This window comes from Panthera uncia, chromosome C2, assembly GCF_023721935.1.
Source record: "Panthera uncia isolate 11264 chromosome C2, Puncia_PCG_1.0, whole genome shotgun sequence".
Taxonomy (NCBI): Eukaryota; Metazoa; Chordata; class Mammalia; order Carnivora; family Felidae; genus Panthera; species Panthera uncia.
The window spans coordinates 100,059,587-100,070,657 of NC_064810.1; the positions used below are offsets into that span (position 1 = coordinate 100,059,587).

At 36.0% G+C, this 11,071-nt stretch overlaps 1 long non-coding RNA gene across 3 annotated transcripts in view; it reads right to left on the bottom strand.

Moving 5' to 3' along the window:
* Nucleotides 1–5,791, bottom strand: part of LOC125921183 (uncharacterized) — a 95,352-nt gene extending 89,561 nt beyond the window's left edge. For all 3 annotated transcript variants that reach the window (XR_007457331.1, XR_007457330.1, XR_007457329.1), the window contains exon 1: nt 5,716–5,791. This is a non-coding gene — a long non-coding RNA (uncharacterized LOC125921183). The remainder of the gene's footprint in view (nt 1–5,715) is intronic.
* Between the last annotated feature and the right edge of the window lie 5,280 nt (nt 5,792–11,071).

The following is an 11,071-nucleotide window of genomic DNA, read 5'->3' on the forward strand; positions in this document are numbered from 1 at the left end:
TGCTCTTTGGAGAGTATCAAAGAACCCATGATGGCTCAGCAATCATCTCCAAAATCAGAAAAGAAGTATTTGGAAAAATGTGGTTGTAAATAACATTATAATCTCTGGGGCCTTTAGGATAATATTTGATGACATCATAAGGGATCAAATGGAATCTTGCAAAAAAATTACATCAAATTACCCACCATAGCCAAAACAAATCGCCAGTAGTATACTCAATCAACTTCAGCAATCTACAAAAATAACTGAAAATGTTCCTGATAAATGTCTAATATGTAACCAAGATAATTTTGTGTACACGGTATATATGGAAAGAGTGCAAAAAGTAGGATTCTTTTAAATATCTCCAAATAGATTTTGTACAACCACCTCCAGGATGAATTTTGAAAACCAGAATCCTGATTATCATTTCATTATTCTCAAGATGGATGGCGGGTTCACTTTGACGAACAGCTATGGCTATGTTGCTAGCAAAACTATAGTTAGATTTTTATTATGATAAAAAAGCACTTAACTTAAATCTGTCATCATAACAATTTTAAGAGTTTAGTTCAATGGTGTTAAATATGTTCACATTGCTATGCAACAGCTCTCTAGAACCTTTTAATTTTGCAACTTAAACTCTACCCATTGAACATTAATTCCTCCAGCTCTTGCAAATACTTATTTGTTTCCTTCATTACTTTACATATTTCATATAAATACACTCATAAAGTATTTGTCCTTTTGTGACTGGCTTATTTCATTTAACATATAGCCCTGGAGTTTCATCTACCTTGATGCATGTGACAGGACTTCTCTTTTTTAAGGCTGCATAATTCATTTTATGTATATATCACATTTTCTTTATCCAGTCGCCTGTTGATGGACATTTATGTTGTTTCCACGTCTTAGATAATTGTGAATAATGCTGTGATAAACACAAGTGTGCAAATATCTGTTCGGGATCCTGCTTTGAATTCTTCTGGGTACTCAGAAGTTGGATGTTAGATTGTATGGTGATTCTATTTTACATTTTTTAGGAACCTCCATACTGGTTTCCATATGGTGTTTACATTTTACATTCCCCAGAGTGTATAAAGGTTTCCAATTTCTCTGCATTCTCAACAACACTTGCTATTTTTTGTTCTCTTGATAGTGGCCACCCTTAGGGTGTGAGGTAATTGGACTTACATTTCCCTAATGATTAGTAAAAGAGAACATCTTGACATGTGCTTAGTGGCCATTAGTAAATATTCTTGGGAGAAATATTTAAGTCTCACCTATTTTTAAATTGGGTTATGTGGATTTTGTTGTTGTTGAATTGTAGAAGTTCCTTGTGAATTCCTGACATTAGCTCTTTTGTAAAATTCCCATTAGTCTGTTTTTTAAAATTTTGTTGTCTATACTTTTGGTGTCATATCAAAAGAATCAAATCAAATCCAACCTCCAGAAGCTTTTAACCTACGTTTTCTTCTAGAGTTTTAATAGTTTTTGGTCTTATATTTAGGTCTTTAATCCATTTTGAGTTAATTTTTGTATAGGATGTAAGGTATGGCTCCAACTTCATCCTTTTGCATATGCATATTCAGCTTTCCCACCACCATTTATTGAAGAAACTGCTTTTCCCCATTTGCATTCTTGGCACCATGGCAAAAATCCCTGTACCATATTTGCAAGAGTTTATTCCTGCACTCTCCATTCTGTTTCATTGGCCTATATACACATTTTATGCCTATAGCACATCATCTTCGTTACTGTTTCTTTATAGTATGTTTTCAAACCAGGATGTGTGACACCTCCCAACTCTTCCTTTTTCAAAAAGAAAAAAAAAATGTTGTTTTGGTTGTTTGGGGTCACTCGAGATCTCATATTAATTGTGGGACTTTTTTTTTCTATTCCTGCGAAAAATGACATTGAGATTCTGATAGGGATTGCATTGAAGCTGTAGATTGCTTTGTGTCGTGGGTAGTGTGGACATTTAAATAGTAAGTGGTATAATCTATGGTCATGTCTTTCTTTCTTTCTTTCTTTCTTTTTCTTTCTTTTCTCTTTCTTTCTTTGGTTGTCTTTGATTTCCTTACCAATGGTTTGTAATCTTCAGTGTATAAGTCATTTAAGTCTTTTACCTCCTCGGTTATTCCCAAGTGTTTTATTTTTACTTTTTGGTACTATAGTAAATCAGATTTTTTTTCTTTATTTCCTTTTCAGATTAGTCATTGTTAAGGTATAGAAATGCAATTGATTTTTGGCTATTGATTTTATATCTAGCAATTTTGTTGAATTAATTTGTTAGTTGTACCAGGGCTTTTTATTGTTTGTTTGTGGTTGTGTGTAAAGTCTTTGGGATGTTCAACATATAATATATTCTCATATATGAATATAGATAAATTTAAATCTTCTTTTCTAATCTGTATGCCTTTTATTTCTTTTTCTTGTTTGATTGCTCTAAAACTTCCAGTATCATTTGGAATAGTAGTGGGAAACAAATGTGTTGCTCATTCATTCCTGATCTTAGAAGAAAAGGTTTCAGTCTTTCCCCATTATGTTAGCTGTGGGATTTTCATATAGGTGTTTATTATGTTGAGATAGTTTCTTTCTATTCCTAGTTAAATGTTTTCATCATGAAAGGGTGATGGATTTTGTCATATTCTTCTTCAGTTTCTAATGAGATGATCATATGGTTTTGTCTTTCTACTGATGTTATGAATTACATGGATTTTTATATATTTAACCATCTTACATTCCAGATATAAATCCCATATGTTCATGACATATAATCTTTTAAATGTGCTATTGAACTTGGTTTTCCAGTTTTTTGTTTAGGACTTTTCATCAGTATTCCTCAAGGATATTGGTCTGTAGGTGTTTTTGTTTTTTGTGTTTTTTGTGTTTTTGTTTTTTTCTGTTGTGTCTTTATTTGGTTTTGCTATCAGGGTAATACCAGCCTCATAAAATATGTTTGGGAATGTCATCTTCTCTTTGAGTCTTTGGAAGAGTTTGAGAAATACTGCTGTTATTCTTTAGAAATTTGGTAGTGAGGCACCTGGGTGGCTGAGTCAGTTAAGCATCTGACTCTTTTTTTTTTTAATGTTTATTTATTTTTGAAAGAGAGACAGAGACAGAGCTTGAGTGGGGGAGGGGCAGAGAGAGACACACACAGAATCTGAAGAAGGCTCCAGGCTCTTAGCTATCAGTACAGAGCCCCAGGTGGGGCTTGAACTAATGAACTGCGAGATCGTGACCTGAGCCAAATTCTGATGCTTAAGCCACCTAGCCACCCAGGCGCCCCCCCCCCCCCACCCCCAGGCATCTGACGCTTGATTTCAGCCCAGGTCATGACCTCTCAGAGTGGGATCCAGTCCCACATCTAGCTCCATTGCCTGCTTGGGATTCTCTCTCCCTATCTCTGCCCCTCCCCCCATTCAAACTCTCTCACTTTCAAATAAATAAACGTTAAAAAATAGTTTGGTAGAATTCTCTAGGGAATCTATTGGTCTTGGACTTTTTTATATTGCCAGGTTTTAACTATTGCATCAAGCCCTTAAGTTGTAGTTTTGTTCAGATTATGTATTTTTCATGGCTCAATTTTTTAGGCTATATGTTTCTAGGAATTTATCCATTTCATCTAGGTTATACATTTTGTCTATAATTGTTAAAAATTGTTTATAGTAGTGTTCTACAATATTTATTTCTGAATTTACTTATTTTTCTTAGATTGTTAAGGGTTTGTCCATTTTGTTGGTTTTACCAATTTTTTTCTATTATTTCTCCTCTATCATTTATCTCTGGTCCAATTTTTATTATTTCCTTCCTTCTGCTCACTTTGGGTTTAGTTTGTTCTTATTGGAGTGTCTTGGGGCATAAGATTAGGTCATTGATTTGATTCTTTCTTAAATTTTAGTATGTTTACCTCTACAAACTTTCATCTTGGTACGGCTTTTGTTGCATCTCATAAGTTTTGATGTATTGTGTTTCCAGTTTCATTTATCTTCAGATATTTTCTAAATTCTCTTATAATTTTTCTTTGACCCATTTGTTGTGTAAGAAGGCATTTCTAAATTTCCAAGTGGATTTTCCCATTTTCCTTCTATTTATTTCTAGTTTAATACCACTGTGGTCAGAGAAGATACTTTTTATAAGTTTCAATCTTTTAAAATTTGTTAAGACAAGATATTTTGTATAGTTTTGATATTCCTTAAATTTGTTAAATTTCGGGGCCTAACATGTGGTCCATCTTATATTTGCCTTTCCTAGGGAATTTCATATTTTTGTGTGGTTTTGTTGCTGCTTATCATCTTTTACTTTAGTAGAAAGGACTCTTTAGCATTTCTTACAAGGTAAGCCTCATGGTGGCAAATTCCCTTAGTTTTTGTTTACCTGGGAAAGTCCTAATTTTTTCTTTGTTTTTAAAGGACAGTTTTAATGGATAATGTATTCTTGGTTGGCAATCTCCCCTGCCCTCCAGTACTTTGCATGTAACGTCTCATTCCCTATAGCCTATAAGGTTTCTCTTGGGAAATACTGATAATCTGAGTTTACTTATAAATGAAAGTTCTTGCCTTTTCTTTTTGTGATTTTGACAGTTTGCTTATGACATGTCTTGGTGTAGCTGTTTTCAAATTTATCCTAGTTGGAGTTCTTTAAGTTTCTTGAATTTATGTGATCATTTCTCTCTCAGATTTGAAAAAAATTAATCCATTGTTTCTTTAAATAAATTTTCTGCACCTTTTCCTTTCTACTCCCTCTGGGGCTCCCATAATGCATACATGGTTCTACTTGATGGTCTTCTATAAATCCCTTAGGATCTTTTCATGTGTCTTCTTTTTTTTCTTTTTGCTCTTCTGCCTTGGTAAATCTGGAAGTCTTTCCTTCAAATTCAGATTCTTTGTTCTATCTGGTCAAGTTAGGTGTTGTTTCTGCTAGTAAAATTTTCAATTCAGTTATATTCTTTTAGGTCCAAATTTGTTTATTTTTAATAAATATTTTCTATCCCTCTGGTCATACACTCACTTTTTATACATTTTCCTGATTTCATTTAGTTGTCTATCTGTGATCTCTTTTAAATTGACTGAGAATCCTTACAATGGTAATTTTTCTTTCTTTGATAATTCCATTTCTGGTCCAACTTCTGGGATATAATATATTTCTTTGAATGTACCACAGTTTCCTGTTTCTTTGCATGTCTTATTATATTTTGTTGGGATTTCAGCATTTGAAGAGTCAGCCAAATATCTCAGACCCTGTGGTCTCATTTCTGCTAGAGATTTGGAGACCTTTCAAACCTTTTCTGGGTACATATTCTCTGGGCTTTTGGATGTAATCTCCAATCTGAAAAGGTAGCTAGTTTCTGCTCAGAAGATCCCCCTGGTGTCTGTGATATTGCACCCTCTCTGGTCCTGTAGTAAATCACCATACTGGGATTACTGCTAGTCTTCATCTATGGTGCTGCAGACTCAAGTGCACAGTTAACATATTTGTTTTCAGAGACCCCAGCCAAGTGCCCAGTTCCTGTCAGTACTTGGATACAGGAGAGACAAAAAGTGGTCCCTTGGTTAGCCTCCCTAAATGTCAATTGGATGTACTTTTGACTTTCCTGCCTCAGGAAGATGTAAATTGGAGGTATCTTCCCAAATGTACTGCACTTAATGTGGGGTTGGAGGGTAGAAGCCTGAGAGAGTAGAAAGTGTCACAAATTTCCTACTGGGGATTTGATGCAATTAGTTTTGCTCTCACCTGGGATGTAGGAACCTTTTAACTGCTTTCTGAATTTCTCATTGACGTATTTTATCAGAATGTTGTTGTTAATCCAGGTCTCCATGACAAGGAGTGTCTAGCGTTTCATAATCCTCCATCTTGCTGATGTCACACTTAGATTTTGAGTTCTCAACTTGGGAATTCCAATCTATTACTCTAATGATAAGGGCAACCAGTTTGTTGAGACTGTATAAAAGAGCTTTGGAAATCCTTGTCTTATATAAAATATTATTGTTCCTCCTCCATTTTCAGGGAGAGCTAGCCACTGACATTATTCAATTCATAGTATCCAAACAATCAGATACTCTTGGGCTTCCATAGATAATTGTGTTCTCTCTGGCCTGTATGCCCTACAGAATCATGGATTCTCACAGTAAAAGTTATCAAGTATTATTCTACAAAGTTGGCTATTTCTCCCCCAATTTTGGACTTTAAAGTAGTTTAAGATGACATGAAAAGGTCTTAAAAGGACTCATGAAATAAACTTAGCCTTATTGCATCCAGGTGCAATCTGCTTGTTCTCAGGATCCTTCCAAGGAGTCTCCACAAGCTCAAAATCTGAGGACTTTTTTTGATGTCTTTTCCTAAAATTAAAATGTCTTAGAAGTGCATTAAAAATGGCACACTGTCATATACTTATAGCCACTAGAATAGCAGTTAATCACCAGGAGATAGGTCCTTCAATAGATGACCCTCAATTGAGAAGACACACAAGTTGTCACTCTTTATCATCTTTGTCTCCACCTCAGTGAGAGTTTTAAAACTATGTATTCTCGGGGCGCCTGGGTGGCGCAGTCGGTTAAGCGTCCGACTTCAGCCAGGTCACGATCTCGCGGTCCGTGAGTTCGAGCCCGGCGTCAGGCTCTGGGCTGATGGCTCGAAGCCTGGAGCCTGTTTCCGATTCTGTGTCTCCCTCTCTCTCTGCCCCTCCCCCGTTCATGCTCTGTCTCTCTCTCTGTCCCAAAAATAAATAAAAAACGTTGAAAAAAAAAAAAACAAAAAAAAAACTATGCATTCTCAAAAGTCCTCCATAAATAGAAGACATCAAATGAAAGAGAGCTATTCAAAGATCATAAAATCATGCTACTGACAATGTGAGATACAACTTTCACCTAAGGCACTGAATCAAGATCTTACCTTTCTATTTTGTGTCTCTATCATTTTATTTGGTTTTGGTTTGTATTGTTTTATTTATTTATTTTTTAGTTAAGTCATTCTACTCAGCATTAGGTGCCATTTTCTGTCATTTAAAAGTGAGGGTTTTGGCTTTTGTTTGTTTGTTTGTTTGTTTTTTCCACCAACCTTCTGCCTATAACTATTAGTATGGGCACCATTGTTTATTTTCTGATAAGATAGCAATAGCCAGTTAAAAATGGTCGATTCAATAATAAAATGCTCAGAGAAATACCAGGTTTTAGATACGCTCCTATTTTGCTTTGGAGACTTCTGTCAGTCTCTATACTATTGTCAGAAAGATCAAAATATTCATTCTGAGACAAGAATGGAAAAATAGACATAATGAGTTTTTGAAAATCATTACCATTATAGATATGATAAAGACAGACTGAATGTAGTTTATGATGTGATCCACACAAAAGAAGAAAAAATGATTAGTGAAAAAAGGCAAACAAATCTCAGAACAGATATTACTGATTCAATAATATTTGCATTTATGTGTCTGTGCCATGAATGAAGTTTAACAGGCAATACTCAGCCTAAAACACCATGTGTCCTTTCTTTATCCCTGTTCTATAGTTGAGGGTAGAGTTAGGACTGGACAGGTGGAAATTACTTCTTTTAAGAAAACAAAAAATGAAGTACAAGTTACTAAATAATCCTACTGCAATACTCTGGCAATAAAATTCCCCGATGGTTAGCTCCTAATTTTTAGTACTGCATTTGTTCAATTAAGGTGTTCTTCATTTTCTAGAAAAATGTGAAGGAACGTCTTGCCTCAAATACTGACTGTTCTGTTACATAGCTGCTACCATTTAGTACTCCCTCAGATTTATTTCCCAGGGCCAGTTATAGCTCCAGGTCCTCGTCTAGGATTTTCACATATTTTTACCACCATAGCTTGCAAATGGAGTAATTTAGATGATTAGCCATGGGGAAAAATATTCTAGTTCAAGAAGAATGTAACAACTTAGTGCTCAACATGTTAAGCCTGTTCACAAAGAAAGAATTTTAGAGAGTCATTTTCTATTCCAATGCTGTCTCATTTCAAGCTATGAAGGAAGTTCAAAAAGTTGAGTTATCATCCATGCCATGGTAAAAAGAATTACCCAGGGATGGTCAATTCCACCAAGACTACTGATGTAATGAGAAGAATAGTAACAAAAATGGATAAGTAGTTACATATAGTAGAGGCATCATCTACCCTTTTTCAGTTTCTCAAGGAAGTTCTTATGCTGTCATTAATGAAGAATGTTGTGTGTGTACACACACATACACACACGCGCCACACATATATACATATACATCATATACATATCTACATATTTATATTCCTAGAGATTTTCTAAACCTTACAATTTTCTAATAAACTTTATTTTTTTAATATGAAATTTATTGTCAAATTGGTTTCCATACAACACGCAGTGCTCATCCCAACAGGTGCCCTCCTTAATGCCCATCACCCACTTTCCCCTCCCTCGCACCCCCCCATCAACCCTCAGTTTATTCTCAGTTTTTAAGAGTCTCTTATGGTTTGCCTCCTTCCCCCTCTGTAACTTTTTTTTCCCTTCCCCTCCCACATGGTCTTCTGTTAAGTTTCTCAGGATCCACATAAGAGTGAAAACATATGGTATCAGTCTTTCTCTGTATGACTTATTTCAGTTAGTATAACACTCTCCAGTTCCATCCACGTTGCTACGTATTTCATTCTTTCTCATTGCCAAGTACGTTCCATTGTATATATAAACCACAACTTTTTTATCCATTTTCAATTGATGGACATTTAGGTTCTTTCCATAATTTGGCTATTGTTGAAAGTGCTGCTATAAACATTGGGGTACAAGTGCCCCTATGCATCAGTACTCCTGTATCTCTTGGGTAAATTCCTAGCAGTGCTATTGCTGGGTCATAGGGTAGATCTGTTTTAATTTTTTGAGGAACCTCCACACTGTTTTCCAGAGTGGCTGCACCAGCTTGCATTCCCACCCACAGTGCAAGAGGGTTCCCATTTATCCACATCCTCGCCAGCATCTATAGTCTCCTGATTTATTCATTTTAGCCACTCTGACTGGCATGAGGTGGTATCTGAGTGTGGTTTTGATTTGTATTTCCCTGATGAGGAGTGACATTGAGCATCTTTTCATGTGCCTGTTGGCCATCTGGATGTCTTCTTTAGAGAAGTGTCTACTCATGTCTTCTGCCCATTTCTTCACTGGATTATTTGTTTTTTGGGTGTGGAGTTTGGTGAGGTCTTTATAGATTTTGGATACTAGCCCTTTGTCCGATATGTCATTTGCAAATATCTTTTCCCATTACATTGGTGGCCTTTTTGTTTTCTTGATTGTTTCCTTTGCAGTGCAGAAACTTTTTATCATCATGAGATCCCAATAGTTCATTTTTGCTTTTAATTACCCTGCCTATGGGGATGTGTCAAGTAAGAAATTGCTGAGGCTGAGGTCAGAGAGGTTTTTTCCTGCTTTCTCCTCTAGGGTTTTGATGGTTTCCTGTCTCACATTCAGGTCCTTCATCCATTTTGAGTTTGTTTTTGTGAATGGGGTAAGAAAGTAGTCTAGTTTCATTCTTCTGCATGTTGCTGTCCAGTTCTCCCAGCACCCTTTGTTAAAGAGACTTTTTTCTATTGGACATTTTTTCCTGCTTTGTCAAAGATGAGTTGGCCATACGTTTGTGGGTCTAGTTCTGGGGTTTCTATTCTATTCCATTGGTCTATGTGTCTGTTTTTGTGCCAGTACCAAGCTGTCTTGATGATTACAGCTTTGTAGTATAGGCTAAAGTCTGGGATTGTGATGCCTCCTGCTTTGGTCTTCCTCTTCAATATTTGGCTATCCGGGGGCATTTGTGGTTCCATACAAATTTTAGGATTGCTTGTTCTAGCTTCAAGAAGAATGCTGGTGCAATTTTGATTGGGATTGTGTTGAATATGTAGATAGCTTTAGGTAGTATTGACATTTTCACAATATCTATTCTTCCAATCCATGAGGACAGAATGTTTTTCCATTTCTTTATGTCTTCTTCAATTTCCTTCATAAAATTTCTATAGTTTTCCGAATACAGGTCTTTTACATCTTTGGTTAGGTTTTCCTAGGTATTTTATGCTTCTCGGTGCAATTGTGAATGGGATCAGTTTCTTTATTTGTCTTTCTGTTGCTTCATTATTAATGGATAATAATGCAAGGCATTTCTGTACATTAATTTTGTATCCTGCGACTTTGCTGAATTCATGTATCAGTTCTAGCAGACTTTTGGTGGAGTCTATTGGGTTTTCCATGTCTAATATCATGTCTTCTGCAAAAAGTGAAAGCTTGCCTTCACCTTTGCCAATTTTGATGCCTTTGATTTCCTTTTGTTGTCTGATTACTGATGCTAGAATGTCCAACACTATGTTAAACAACAATGGTGAGAGTGGACATCCCTGTCGTGTTCCTGATCTCAGGGGGAAAGCTCTCAGTTTTTCCCCATTGAGGATGATATTAGCTATGGGCTTTTCCTAAATGCCTTTTATGATGTTTAAGTATGTTCCTTCCGTCCCGCCTTTCTCGGGGGTTTTTATTAAGAAGGGATGCTGAATTCTGTCAAATGCTTTTTTCTACATCGATTGACAGCATCATATGGTTCTTTTCTTTTCTTTTATTAATGTGATGTATTCCATTGATTGATTTGCGAATGTTGAACCAGCCCTGCAGCCCAGGAATGAATACCAATTGATCTTGGTGAATAATTCTTTTTATATGCTGTTGAATTCGATTTGCTAGTATCTTACTAAGAATTTTTGCATCCACATTCATCAGGGATATGGGCCTGCAGTTCTCTTTTCTTGCTGGGTCTCTGTCTGGTTTGGGAATCAAAGTAATGCTGGCTTCATAGAATGAGTCTGGAAGTTTTCCTTCCCTTTCTATTTTTTGGAAGAGCTTGAGAAGGATAGGTGTTATCTCTGCTTTAAATGTCTGGTAGAATTCCCCAGGGAAGCCGTCTGGTCCTGGACTCTTATTTGTTCGGAGATTTTTGATAACTGATGGAATTTCTTTGCTGATTACAGGTCTGTTCAAGTGTTCTATTTCTTCCTGTTTGAGTTTTGGAAGTGTGTGGGTGCTTAGGAATTTGTCTGTTTCTTTCAGGTTGTCCAGTTTGTTGGCATATAACT